At 61.0% G+C, this 14,317-nt stretch overlaps 2 protein-coding genes across 10 annotated transcripts in view; both read left to right on the forward strand.

Moving 5' to 3' along the window:
• The window catches only part of C1H3orf18 (chromosome 1 C3orf18 homolog), a 90,901-nt gene extending 82,989 nt beyond the window's left edge, over positions 1–7,912 (forward strand). Inside the window, exon 7 of the transcript XR_008992173.1 lies at positions 7,892–7,912. The gene's annotated coding sequence lies outside the window, so the exon portion shown is untranslated. The remainder of the gene's footprint in view (positions 1–7,891) is intronic.
• The window catches only part of CACNA2D2 (calcium voltage-gated channel auxiliary subunit alpha2delta 2), a 117,324-nt gene that overhangs the window by 37,154 nt on the left and 65,853 nt on the right, over positions 1–14,317 (forward strand). The window lies entirely within an intron of this gene.

The following is a 14,317-nucleotide window of genomic DNA, read 5'->3' on the forward strand; positions in this document are numbered from 1 at the left end:
GTGAGTCGGGGTCCCGCCTTCAGCTCCACCCCAGGTCTGAGCTCCTGGGCCAGGATGCCCTGGCCCTGGCCACCTGCCTGGGGTGCCACCCTCAGTCCCCACGTCAGCCTGCTGCGGACAAACTCTGGAAACTGGGGGAGTGGAGACTCAGTGTACGAAGGAGGCCTCGGTTCCGCCGTCCCCAGTGGCATCTCGGGAGGGCGGGCAGGCTGGACCACCCTCCAGAGCCCGGCTTGTTGTTTCAGTCCTTGGCTGCACTCTCACAGAAGGCCCTTCTGAGCCCAAGGGGACGGCACTGCTCCTGGGGGTCCATGAAGAGCACGCTGGAGCGTACCGCCTGGCCTGGCTGTGCCTCCTCTCATCTCTGCAGGGCGGCCTTGAGCACGTGACCTTCCCCTCCCTGCCCTTGAGTTTCCTCCTGTAAAGCCACCAGTGGGGACGGGATACAGCCCAGGCTGCTGGCTTGGGGCAGGTCGGCGCAGAGAAAGGGCAGGGGGACAAAGGCCAAGAGGTCAGACTGCATGGGGAGAGGTAGGGAGGGTGCGGGCCAGCCGGGAGGGCAGCAGGGTCCCTGGCAGGTGGTCAGCCCCTCAGGCCATCTGAGCCAATCTCTGCAGAACTCGAAGCTCAGAGAAAGCAGAGACAGGCTCTGAGCCACACAGCAAGCAGGTGGCAGAGCTGGGGCCAGAACACACGTGTCCAGCCCCAAGTCCAGTGGATAAAAATGGCGAAGTCACAGCGTCACTCTGGACACAGTGGCCAAGATACATGTGAGTGACAGACCCACTCAGCCGTGCCGGGGTGGCCTGTCCCCTGAGCACGTGAGCCTCCCCACCCACTGCCCTCACAGCTGGGGCTCCTTCCCGCCCGGGGCAGCTTCAGTTTCTTGAGAGCCAAGCACAGACCCGGGGTAGGTAATACTTAAAGGCCACCCGCACCGGTGCCCAGCCCAGCCAGTGACAGGACCTGAGCTGAGTCCTTCACCATCATTCCCAGCCTCGGGAGAATGACTCCACCGCTTGTGCCTCAGTTTCCTCATCTGCAAAGCAGGGATAACACCACCTGTCCTGCTCCCACCTAGGGGGTCACAAGGTCTAAAGGACACACCAGGCATGTAACCCAGTCGGGCTGCAGACAGGAGGCCTCCTGGATGATGGGCTAGGTTGTGTGTGTACACGAGTACACAGGGGTGGGGGAGTTGCAGGATGCTGCCCAGGGGTCGGGCAGAAGTTGGTGACGCTTGGCACTGAGGACAGGCCTGACGGGTGGGGCAGAGCGTGCTGAGATCGGCAGGGGCAGCGTGCGGCCCGAGTGTCTGTTTTGCTGATTGCTCCTTTTGCTTTCAAGGAGATTAAACTATTTTTAGTCTGCGCCACTGCTGGTGAGACGCTGGAGGAAGCCTTTCCATTGCCGAGATTTTCTGGAGCTGCCAAGTGTGGTCTTCGGCTTGATTCTGGGAGCCTCCCTGAGCGAGTGGGAGGGGACGTCACCGCTGGGAGGGGGCCTCTGGAGACAGGCTGGAGTACAGTTGCTCCCCGAGGTCCTAGCTGTGCAGCCCTAGACTGCAGAGAGTCATAATCTGATGCACCGATGTTTGTAACTCTCTGCTTTAAAAAAGTAATTTATTTTCTAATTATTCCTTGTCTTGCATAACCGTGCATCGCCAAAGTGTCGCCATTTAAAATATTTATCTCTCCACGCCGCAGGAGCAGCTCTGGAGCATGGAGGGGGAAGAAATAAAAGTCCGCGTGCTGGTCGCAGGCATATTACTTTGACTCGTCCTGGTGGCTTTGACATCTCCCTGTAAATACATTTATTTTTCATCAGAGCGTCTCTGAGCTTGTGGCCCCCGGAGCTGGAGTGATCACGCTGTTTATCTGTGAGACAGGCGGTCAGGAGGTGCTCCGGGATGAGCACCACCAAATGCATCCCGTGCTTCTGTGTGCCAGGGTGTGTGTGCGCAGCGCGTGAGCAGGTTGGGCTGACAGCTCTGGGGGGGCCACGTGGCCAGGGACTTGGGCCGTTTGAAGCAATGGGGAAACCGAGGCCCAGAGAGAATCAGCCTCCCGAGCAAAGGGACAGCGTGCCTGTGGCCCTTGCTGTCCCAGGGGCTGCTGCCTTTCTCTACATACAGCTCAGCAGGCTTGAGTTTGGGGTCCGGAATCCCTGGTGACTTCAAGAGGCACGCGCTTGCCGGAGGCTCGAGCAGAGGGCCCGTGGGCTCCCAGGACGCAGGACGGTCTGTCCCTCCTCCTGCTCTGCCCCTCCCGTGGCTGTGGGGCCCACCTGCCCTTGCAGAGGATATGGACCCCTGGGGGCTGGAGCAGTGCCCTCCTCGGGCCACCCGGTGAAGCAGGGGCCGGCCTGCTCCTCCCGCACTGACGGGCTCTTTTCTAATCCAAAAAAAATTTTTTAAGCTCTCCGAGTCTGAGAGTTTTTTGCTGAATTTTAAAATGCCTTATTTTTTCCAGTCTCTAAACTACTAATCTCCCAGGCTGAGGGATTCTGGGACAAAGGCGAGGCCTCGAAGTGGAAATCTGTAAAATTAGCTTCGGCGGTATTAGTGTTTGCAGTGGGAGATTGAAAAATTGCTTTCCCAGGGTCTGACTGGCGAGCGGGCGAGAGGCAGGAACTCGCCGAGACCCGGGGAGGGCGGCCCTGGGGCGGCTGAGAGACCGTGTCCGCAGGGCCTGGGCGGGGGCGCCCGCCGGGGGGGGTGTGTCTTCAGTGCCCAGCTTCTACAGAGCTACGTGGCGGGTGCCAAGTAAACGCCACGGAGCCCAGGGTTCCCTCCCTTCTCTTCCTGGGCCCTCCTGGCTCCCCGACCCCCACCCCAGTGCTCCCACACAGGTGGGAAGCAGGCAGGCTGCCGAACCTGCCTGCAGGCCTGGCTCTGGTGCCTGGGGGTGCGCCCACCCTGTGGCGCATCAGGCCTCTTGTGCGCTTGATTGCCTCTGATTGGCTGCAGCTGAATTCAGCAGAAGCTATTATTTGCCCATGATGAGCCAATCAGATGGCCTCATTGGCCATTCAGAGCAGGCACTCATCGGGGAGATGGGAGCCAGCCAGGGAGGGTCAAGGTGGCACAGGGGCAGGACCGGAGTGCACAGACCGCAGCCCTGCTCCCAGGTGCCTCGCCCTACGAGGGCTGCGCCCAGCCCATTCCCTCACTGGGCCCTCTTCCCACAGCACCTTCCTTTGCACTCCCGCCTGCCTGAGCCCCTCAAGACCTCCTCCATGGGGTGCTTCCCACCTCTCCAGGCCAAGGTGAGCTGCCCCTCCAAGCGCCCAGGAGGTTCATGCAGACTGGGGTTCAAACCCTGATAGGACCCTGGACATGCCAGTTCTCTAGAACTTTGGTTTCTTCACCCACAAAAGGGCCTAATCATCGGGCCTCCCTGAAGGGGCTGGGGCCGGTGTGGGGCCTGGAGGTGGGCGAGGGGGTAGGGGCGGGATGTGAAGGTGGGCCTGGGGTCTGGAGGTCCAGCAGCCACCATGGCAGGGCTCCCTGGCGCCTCTGTAGGCTGGCCCGCGGTCTGCATTGCTGGGGTAGATAGCCTGGAGCCTCTGTCTTAGGCCATGCGCCTGGGGCTGGCCTGGGCCGGCCAGTAGGCCACAGTGGGGCTGAACTGAGGTCTCAGTGGCCCCAGGGGAGCTCTGGGGCAGGGATGGCTCTTTAGAGTCTCCTGTGGAGGCCTTTGTGCCCTGCACCACCCAGTTGCTGCTGGGCAGGGGGCACGCCCCCTCAGTCAGGGGACAATCCCAAAGAGACTCAGCAGTTGGGTGTTAGTGGCTCCCAAGTGAGAATGAGTGCCGGTCCTGAGGGGGCCCCCGCAGCCCCCGTCCTGGGTCACGTGGACCCCCGGCTCCTGTAGTGGTTTCCCCACGTGGGAACTCTGTTGCTGTAGAATTCTGGTTGGTCCCTGTGCAGGTGCAAGAGGAGGCTGGGGGCGGCCTTCAGCATGGAGTCTGCACGTTACACACCCCTCCACGACCTCCACCACCCAGCCTGCCCTCCCTGCACCCTGACCCCCTCAGCCTGCCCTTGTTCTCCCTTCACTGTAACTAGGCAGGAGCACCAAGAGATGCCCCAGGGGGCCACTGGCTGTCCCACATATTTTCCCTGTCCAGCACCTCCTGACAATGAGAATCAATTACCTTTTTGTGAGTGCGGCTCTCTTGGCCAGAGGATCCTGAAACGACCACCCAGCAGCTGAAGCCTAAAGGCCAGGGGGGGCCTCTCACTAGTGAAAATATTGCCTCTCTGGGAACCAGGACTCGTAGATCCCCAGAGCCTAAAATCGCAGCGGGGCGCTGGGAGTGATGGGGTGAGACCCCTTGTCGGCCGCCTCTTGCTCCTTGACCTGTGTATTCTGGCTGCTTAGGGGCTCAGCACTTGCACTGCTCCTAAATGTAAGTCCATCCTGTGTCCTGGGGGAGGGCGCCCTGCTCTTGCTGGGCATCATCGCCAACCTGGGGGCCTTGCTCAGCTTCTGAAGGACATTCCATCCAAGAGACTTGAAAACATGTCCACACAGAACCCTGTACACAAATGCTCATAGCAACGTGATTTGTAATCGTTTCTACGAGTGGAGACAACCCACATGTCCATCAGGTGGTGAGTGAATGGTGTGGTCCTCCTGCCATGTGGAATATTACTCAGTGATAAAAAGGAGTGACGTTCTGATAGCATGACATGATCCTTGGGTGAGCCTTGAGGGCGTTATGTCAAGTGAAGAAGCCAGACTCAAAAGGTTGCCTGTTACACAGTTCAATTTATATGAAGTGTTCAGAACACAAATTTCTAGCCACAGAAAGTAGATTAGTGACGGTCAGAGGCTTGAGGGAGGCAGGAATGGGTGTAGGGGTTTCTTTTGGTGGAGGGATGGAAGTGTTCTAAAATCAGAGTGGTGGTCGCATAACTTCATGAATAGGCGAGCAGCCGTTGAATACCTTAAAAAGGCAACTTTTGTGGTCCATGGATTCTATCTTTAAGGGAAAAAAGTCATTCCAACACCCTGTCAGATGGGTGGCTTCAGGGTGGGGAGGTAAGTGATCCGACCTGGGGGTCCTATGTTCATATGGAGCCGAAGCACCTCACCTGCTGTAAAGTGGATTCCTCGAACCCACAAGACCTGCATGCGTGGACCAAACACTTGGTAGGCCCTTGAATGGCCAATGCCATGTGCAGGACGGGGGAGCTGCCCTGATAGGGCGGCTCATGTGCGGACCCAGGCAGGGCGCCTCGCTGCCCATGCGGAGGTCGGAAAGGTCAAAAGTACTCACTCTAAATAAGCCAGGCGGAAAAAGACAAGTATCAAATGATTTCACTCATATGTGGAGTATAAGGACAAACAAAAAAACTGAAGTAACAAAACAGCAGCAGACTCACAGAACCCAGGAATGGACTAACAGTTGCCAAAGGGAAAGGGACTGGGGAGGGTGGGTGGGAAGGGAGGGAGAAGGGGGAAAAAGGGGCATTACGATTAGCACACATAATGTGTGTGGCGGGGGCACGGGTAGGGCTGTGCAACACAGAGAAGGCAAGTAGTGACTCTATAGCATCTTACTACGCTGATGGACAGTGACTGTAATGGGGTATGCGGGGGGGACTTGGTGATGGGGGGAGTCTAGTAACCATAATGTTGCTCATGTAATTGTAGATTAATGATACCAAAAGAAAAAAAAAGAAAAACAAACAACAACAACAAAAAAAGTACTCACTCTGCCCCCAGCTGCGGTGGCTGATGTCCTCAGAAACTGTGCCGTGTTCGGGCTCGGGGCCGGGCTCCATGACTGGCAGGCCAGGCATTTAGCACCCGTAGCCGGATTAGCCCTGGGCTTGGGCCGGGTCTCCTGGAGTGTGCGCCGGAGCAGGGTCCCAGGCTGGCGTACGGGGGACAGCCCCTGCGGAGTGTCCCTGCTCCTTGTGCCCTGCTCGCCTGCACAGGCCCCCTCATGCTGGCAGACAGTGACCTCGGGGCCCTCCCATGGGGCCTCGGCGTGGAGGGTTCTGCCCTTCCGGAGGAACCACCCTGGGCGCTCTGCGCCTTGATCCCTCTCCACCATTAGCTCTGGCAGTTCAGGCATTTCTCTTTCTCTTACGTGGAGCTTTGCTTTTCGCAGGCTTCTCTGTGTCCTGGGGTCCTCACTGGGGTGCTAGGTCCTGGGTGATGGGGCAGTATTCATGACCTCCCCCATATCCAGCCAATCTGATCCATCATCCGTGTAGCAACCTCAGGATCCAGTACTGACTGTTGGTTAGACCCGTAAGACCTTCAAGGTACAGTCCTTTTCCCTTAGCAGGCCCGGCACTTCTGGGGGTGGTTATTTTGTGTTTTGATCCTAGTTTTTGGTCTGGCAGCTGGGAAAGACAGGTCCACATCCTCGGGGGAGCCAGGCATGTTGTTTGTAACACGGAGGCCTCTTCATCCTCTTTAAACAAAGGGGGTTGGTAGCCTTTAGTGAGGAGGAGCAATCACTCTGTGGGCTCAGGAGTTTGGGGGGCCTGGGGTTTCAGCATTCCAGAGTGCAGTGAGCAGGTGCCACCCTTGCACGACCCAGGCCCACGCCCTCCCGGTCAGGGTCCCGATGCCGGGCAGCCGGCCTGCGGGGCGGAGGCCGAACTCCCTCTCGGTCCTTGCCGCGCTGCTGATCGCGCCCTGGGCCTGACCCTCGGCTCCTTCTGCCTCTGGCTGCAGGAGATGGCGGTCTTTTTGCATCCTGCCAAGGGGGTCTCTGACTTTCACATTTCACCTTAAATCACCTTAAATCGTAATTAATCATGCTCAGCCTCTCATTGTTTCTGTCCGCGGTGTTGATAGCCCTCAGCAACAGCCACCCCATTCCATCGTGCTTATAAATTCACTTCCCTGAAACCTCCAACACCTGGAATATCGCACCCATCCACAGGTAGCTGTTGCAGTTGATGATGGGTGAAGATGCCATTGATTGTGCCTTATCATGTGCCAGGATGGCCAGGACCGCACCAACCGTGTGCCCGCAGGACAGCACCTCAGGGCCACTCCTGCTCCCACCGTGGTCAGGCTGAGATGGAGGTGTGCATGCACATGTCTCCCCAGGGAATCTCAGGGACACACCCACGGCAGTGGGGGACGTGGGGCTGAGCAGCAGGAGCTCTGGCTGCAATGCCACGGCCAAGTCCACAGATGCCGGGCCTTTGTACTCCTCTGTTACACGGGTGTCACCTGGGGTGGTAGTCATTCCCCTCTGCTGGGGCTGCAGGCTGGGCAGGACTCAGCTGAAAGCAGGTGGCCTCCTGGCTGCTGGGGGAATGCGGGCCTCATCCAGGAGGGGGGTCTGGGTGGCGCCACCGCTCAGATCCAGGGTCTGGCTGCGCCTCTTACCAGCTGAGACCTCAAGCAGGTCTCTGAGCCTGGTGTCCGACCTGTAAAATGGGGTGTTGCCAAGCCCCAACTCCCGGGACTGTTTGGGGTGGGGCCCGAGGGTGGCTGTGATCAGGGAGGCTGTACCCCTCCCTGCTGGGCATGGCCGTGCTGCCATCACCACCTGGGGGCCTCCAAGCCCTGGAGCCAGCAGGCTCCCCATCCTCTCCTCGGCAAGGAATCCAAGGCCCCGGGCAGCCCAGGATGAAGAAATGGGGAGACTTGGGCTAAGGCCGCACTGTCAGCAAGACCCATTGAGTTGGGGTCCTGGTGATGAGTAAGAGGAACCCAGAGCCACGTCGGGGTCAGGTGAGAGCAGGGCCCCTCTGGAGGCGCAAGCTATGTGTGTTGCTCAGCCGCTCAGTGGATAATAAATTCAGGGACCCAGGAGGCAGGCGAGGTTCAGGGGTAGACTCCAGGATGACTGGTCACAAAGTGACCAGATAGGCCCTCCAGCATCTGGGCCTAGGGGACAGGGATGACAGTGGTGGTGCAGGGTGCACAGGCTGTCCCCAGCGGGGTGCTGAGGCCAGCAGGAGGACAGGGGGCCCTTGCAGACGCCATGGGCTGGTCACTCTGGTGGCCTCTGGGTTGGGTGGTTCTGGGCACACCATGGATGACCCCTCACTTTCGAGGGCTCCCTCCAGTGTGAAGGCAGCTCAGAGGCCGGTCCTTTGCCCAGGACTGGCACGAGGTCAGAGACCCTGGGTCACGTTGCCAAGAACACCCGTGATGTCAGCCTGCGTGGCAGCGTGGTCGGCCTGACCACAGGGCAGGCGCCTTGGGGTGCGGCCGTGGGCGGGGAGGCGATGGCCGGCTGGTGGGAGGGGAAGGCTGAGGTGGGCATGCGCGTGGTGGGCTTGCCTTTTAAATGATCATCAGCCTTGGTGTTCCAACAGCCTCTTTCACTTTGTAAAAGCCTTTTCTTCAGAAAAATAAAAGAAGATTGGAGGCAAGTACAATATTTGGCTGTGGCGGCTGCTAATTTGGCACTGATGTCACCTCCGCCTTTCTCTTCCTGATGCCAAGTGCGCCTTCCCTGGCGCTGGTGGGCGGGCGGGTGATGGGGGTGCAGGGCGGGCTCCCTGAGCCTCTTAAGATGCGAGATTCATTTCCTTAAACACACATTGTCTCACTGCAATTTCACGTCCGAGCAGTTCTGACGAGGACTGAGGGCCCCCGGGAGAGAGCGGGCGGGTTCTGTTGACTTGGGGTTGGGGTGGCTGGGGGGCGGTAGCACAGGAGGGCTTGGGGGCTTGAGGCTGTTCAGACAGGCCGCAGAGGGCCTGGGCCGGGGCTGCCCTGCCTGGCAGGCAGCTCTCCAAGGTGGTCTGCTGTCCTCTCGAGAAAGAAACTCAAACCCTGCCCCTCCTTGGACGTCCCTGGAGGAACATAGTCCTGGAGGTGGGGGCTCATCGAGGATGCGGGGCGCTCAGCTCAGAAAGGATGCTTCAGGCCATGAGGCCCAACCCCCACCAGAGAGGCTGGTGGAGCCCGGGGCCTGCTCACGGCGACCCCCTTCTGTGATGGGGACGCACCTCCTCTGGAGGCCTCCTGGACCCCTCCTCAGCATATCCTTACCTCTGCGGCATGTCCCCTGCATGGCCCTCACGAGCCCAGGTTCCCCCAGTCCTGTAGTCGTGTGAAGCGGCCCGTCCTGCTCAGCCCCTGGGGCATGGCCTCTGCCCCCGCCCTCAGAGTCTTGGGGCTGGGCTGGGCACCCCAAAGATGTCTAGTCAGGGCTGAGCCTGCAGATTACTGCTGGGGAGGCAGCCTTTCCTCAGCTCTCCTGGGCAGCTGCTCATTCATTACCTCAAGGAGGGGAGACCTGCCGATTTGTCAGCCCATTAGCTGGGCACAAGGAGCATATGGACCCAGTTCCCACTGCCTCTTACTGCCTTCCTGGGAGAGCGTCCTCTGGGCCACAGGGCTGAGGGTCAGCACGCATCATCTCGCCCCAAGGCTGGGCCCCAGGTGAGGCCGCTGAGGGCCAGCACCCTGCACTTCTCTGGCAGCCGTGCACCCGAGTTAGCCACAGATCCCTCTGCGCCGTGGGCTGAGGAAAGCCCTGCGGATGGGAAACTGCGCTTTATTTAGTGTTCAGAGAACAGTCATTTTTCTTCACCCACTACCAGCAAGATCAGTTGTGTTTGCATTGTTTCAAGACTCCATGGTGTACAGGTGGGGTGGATGGTAAGAAGCACCCTGCCGGAGGGCTCCACTGTCACCGCCCCACATGCACAGGATGGAGTCTGTGTCCTGGAGGCCTACTGTGTGCCATATTTGAGCAGAGGGACGGGGGACTTAGGAGTACACTTGAAAGGGTGCAGCCCTCCGCATTCACAGTGAGCCTTCCCCCGACATGCGCACGTGAGCCTGGGCAACACGCACATGCCTGGGACACAGGTGGGCACTCATTGCACACACACAGGACCAGCACCACCCTCCCCGTGTGCGTGCTGCTGATCATCTGTGTACACACAGCCGCCATACAGTACACATGATGCCTCCCAACATACAGGTACAGACATGCTCAGCTCCTGCCTCGCCTGGATTTATGGCAGGAGATAAATGTGTAGTTTAGCAACCTAGCCTGCTAGCACTGTAAACTCAGAGGCTGTTTGTGTGGCAGGCTTCACCCCAACAAGCAGCCCCAGAGTGGGGTGGTGAGAAGCTGGCCCCTTAGGGTGGGAGCCAGGCGCAGTGTCCACCTGCCCTGGGCGCAGCACACTTGTGTTGAAGGTCATGTCTGTTCTGACAGACAGGCTTCATGGCTTGTTGGTACTTCACAGGAGGGGATTCCTGGCCAGCGTGGCCGGCCAGCCCTCCAGGGCAGAGCACATGTGGGCCCAGCTGGCAAAGGGGTCTGTACCTGGACTGCGTGTGCTGGGGAGGGGCCGAGAGGCAGGGTGCCACCCTGGAGCCTTGGCCTGGGGCAAGTGCAGCTGTCCCTGGTCGGGGGAGCTAGACTGAGCCCTGGCAGGGCAGTCGGGGGCCCGGCTGAGGATGTGGCTGCCCTGGCATCTTAGCCTGGGTCTGGGGCCTGAGGAGGCGGCTTCCTGCTTGGACCCTGTGGGCACCGGGAAGAGCAGCCTGAGCGGTGTTCCCGTGGGGTGTTCCGGGGCAGGGACCGCAGGTGGATTCCGGAGGGGCGCAGAGCTCCCAGGGCTCCCTGGTGACCAGGACAAGGAAGTGACCTGGGCTGTGGAGTTTGGGGCAAGCAGGGAGGGAGGCTGCCCACCACAGTGTGCAGGCAAGACAGTCAGAAGGGCTAGGGTACGCTCAGAGACCCTCAGGAACTAGGACTGGCCAGGCTGACCCAGGCCTCTTCCCCCGGCCCTACCTGCAGACCCCAGGAGAGGGGCAGACTGGAGTCCATGCCCAGGTCCTTCTGTGCACCCCCCGCCCCCACTCTGGGCCCAGAGGCCCTGCTGGGGTTGGGGGGGGGGACTCTGCCTGGGCCCCTGTGAGGATCGACCAGCAGGCCCAGCGGTGCAGGTGCGGCGGTGGGGGTGGGCTGCAGCTTCCCAGGCCTCTCCCTGCGGAGGAAGCAGGGCTACTTTACGTAATTGGGGCAATTTGTTCCGCTCTCATCCTCCAGCGGCGTCACTCTCACTGCCTTCCTGCTCAGGGAGCCCTTGGCAGAGCTGGAAGCTCGGCATCCCTCCCTCCTGCTGGAGGTCGCGGAGCAGAGGACGCGAAGCCAGAGCGCTGTCGTCGCTGAGACCTGATGGGTGCCTTTAGAGGGACAAGGTCGTGGTGCGGGGACACGGGCTCCTGCCCCCCGCCGGCCAGAACCTGACGGGTTCTCAGAGAGTTCACACCACCAGGCCACCCCCAAGTCCTGGGCGGGTGGGGGACTGCCTCCGTCCTGCCCGCAACCCCTGCTTTCCCCACAGCCCCTCACGGCTAGCTGCTCACTTCCTCCCGTGCTTGCTGGCCCCCCAGGTGGGCACGCGCTTTCGGCCCATCCATTCGCAACCCCAGTTCTGGAAAGTCTCCGCTGAGCTCCCTAGTGCAGGAGGAGATGCCAGTGGCCAGGGCCAGGCCTCCCCGCCCCCGCGGCTCACCCACCCTCTGGGCCTGCCTGCCGTCTGCTCCCTGAGGTCCTGGGCCCCCAGCCCTGCAGCACCGTTCCCTGCAGGCAGCAGCTCCTCCCTGGGCCATGGCCCCCACTGGGCCCAGCTCCGTCTGCTGTCCCCCAGGGCCCCCGGCAGGCAGGTTGGGCAAATGACAGGTGGGCCATGGGCCTGGTGGTTTTTGGGTGCCGGTGGGGCTGCTGAGCTGAGGGACGGTTCAGTTGGCACCATGTGTCGTCTGAGTGGCCAATTCTGGACAGGTGAATTTGGGCCTTATTGCCCTGCAGGGGTGGCACTTCCTGGTGCCTTGGAGAGATGAGGTCTCCAGGGACATTCAAAACAGGAGGAGGTCTGCAGAGCCCTGGCTCACTGATCCCCACTGACCTTCAAAGCCCCAGGCAAGGGGCCCTGGGCTCAGCTGAGGAGCAGTCATGGCGTCCCAGAGGTGGGGGCCTGGGCACGGTGGGGACCGACGAGGGTCGCAGAATCCCATGGAACAGAGACCAGCTGCTGGGAGGTGGGGGTGGGGGTCTGGCCCCAGAATTCCAGCTGCACCGGTTACTCTCTGCCTCAATGGTCTTGTCTGTGAAATGGTGCTGACAGCAGGCTTGTGAGGGTTGATACCACAAGGGCCAGTGTGGGGGCTCGCTCGGGTCCCCGGTCCTAGAGGCTGCTTGTGTAGCAGGCTTCACCCCAACAAGCAGCCCCAGAGTGGGGTGGTGAAGAGCTGGCCCCTTAGGGTGGGAGTCAGGCACAGTGTCCACCCGCACTGGGCGCAGCACACTTGGTTGAAGGTCATGGCTGTTCAGATAAAAGGCCCTGGCAGCGTTCACGGCGGCCCGGGGGCAGGGGGCAGTGGGTGCTGTGTGCAGGTTCACTCTCATGGCAAACACTGTGCGTGGGTGCAGGGAAGAGAAATGTGGGCCCTGGTGGCCGCTGGGGTCCTCGCTTTCTTGCAGAGAGACCCTGGAGCCAGGGTGCCAGCACTGTCGCGGTGCCGGGAGGGGGACTGAGGTGCAGAAGAGGGGTCGGGCTGCTCATGAGCAGCCCTTGTATGGTGGGCACCCAGAACTTCTCGGGTCCAGACGTGGGAGCCTCCCCATGCAGAAAATGGGAGGTGGGTCCCCTCTGGGTGCGTGTCCTCGGGGCCTGCGCGTCCCTGCGAGACCACGCAGTCCTCGGTACGTCTCAGCGGGTGGGAGGCTCCGAGTCTCCGTCCTGTGTGCGTTTGTTATTCTTCCACCTTAGTCTACAGAAGATTTAGGGGCACTTACAGGGATACATAAAATTTGAGAAGAGCCTATAAATTGGAAGCTGGAGAAAAATGAACGGAACAGTAGGGGAAGGACAGGGATGTTGCTGGGGCAGCTGACAGGCCGGGGCCCAGGCGCGCCTGCTTGTCCCACTCCCGCTCTGAGAGGCACCAGGGGGCTCTGTACCTCCGCTGACCTTGCCGGCCCATGACAGCAGGCGGGGTGCTCGGGAGGAGGAGGGGGCCCAGCCCTGCAGGGGCGGCTGTGGGGCAGGCCCAGCACCCGCGCTGCCCAGAGCCTCTCCAGCGGGCGGGCTTGGGGCCGGGGCGGCTCACTGCCTGACGCCCCGCAGAGCCTGCCCAGGCCTGGGCTGTGGGCCCTGGGCCCTGGGCGCGCACGTGGGGCCTTGGGGTCCGTGTGAACCCCCAGGGCGCACAATGTATGCACAGGTGTGGGCAAGACCTGGGGTGACCCTGCCGCTCTCCTGCCCTCCAGATGGGCTCTTGGCACCGTGGGAGGCTGCAGCTACTTGCTGGCTTACCTCCGTCTCTCTCTTCCCCATACCTGACACGCCAAGTCTCGGGTCTCAGAGCAGCCAGCCCGAGGGCCCCTCATGATTGATCAGCAACATTATTAGCGACATCTTCAGCATCAAGTCTCTGCAGAAAGGGCAGGCTTCCAGCCTACGAGGCCTGGGGGCCGGGCCTGGCCACGCAGGGCAGTGTAGGAAAGGGGGGAGGCCCATGAGAAGCCGGCAGCACCTTTCATTTGACCATCATCTTTGAGGAAGGCCCTGGAAGGCCTGGCTGGCAGCCCAGCGCAGTGTGGTCCTGAGGTGGGCTTGCGCTGAGCTGCGTGGCTGGCAAAAAGGAGGACCAGGGTACAGGCCGTGACTTGTTCGCCATGCTCAGCTCTACTGCAGGGGCCTCTGGGCAAATCTGTCCCCTCTGGACAGGGTCTGACCTCCTGGCACTTGGGCATCCTCATCTGACGGGAAGCCAGCCAGCTGCCGGGCCCCTGCTGACGACCATCACAGGGTAAAGGAAAATCAGGGGGTCCCCGGGAGCCTGCCTGGGGACCGTCTGTGCAAAGCCCCTCCGGAGGCCGTGAGACCTGCCCAGGCCCTGGGACGGTCACTCCCGCTCCCTGGGCTGTCGGCGCCAGGGGCACGGCAGGGACACGGGCGAGGAAGCACCCTGGGCCCTTTGCTGCCTGGCCTCCAGCCCTGTACCCAGGCCTGGCCCCACACCATCTCATGATGGTGTTTGTGGGTTCTGCCAGCTCTGGGCTGGGTAATGGTAATGAGGTGCCAGCTGGAGCTGGGAAATGGTGAGGAAGCCCCCTGCCCACCTGGCTCCCAGAGCCCCCTGCCTGCCCCGCTGGTGTCCTGAGAGAGGAAGGGAGGCAGGAGACGGGCCTTACAGGGCCCTGGGGCTCTGCTCGGGCTCCTGTGTGGGGCAGAGGGCCTGGCGACAGCCCCCCACTCACTGCCTGTGGTCCCCAGCCAGTTTCCCCACCGCCTCGGTTTCTTCAGCTGTAAAATGGGGACGACTGCCACACCCACCTTTTGGGATTGCTG

The sequence above is a fragment of the Manis pentadactyla genome, chromosome 1 (genome assembly GCF_030020395.1).
Source record: "Manis pentadactyla isolate mManPen7 chromosome 1, mManPen7.hap1, whole genome shotgun sequence".
NCBI classification, from domain to species: domain Eukaryota; kingdom Metazoa; phylum Chordata; class Mammalia; order Pholidota; family Manidae; genus Manis; species Manis pentadactyla.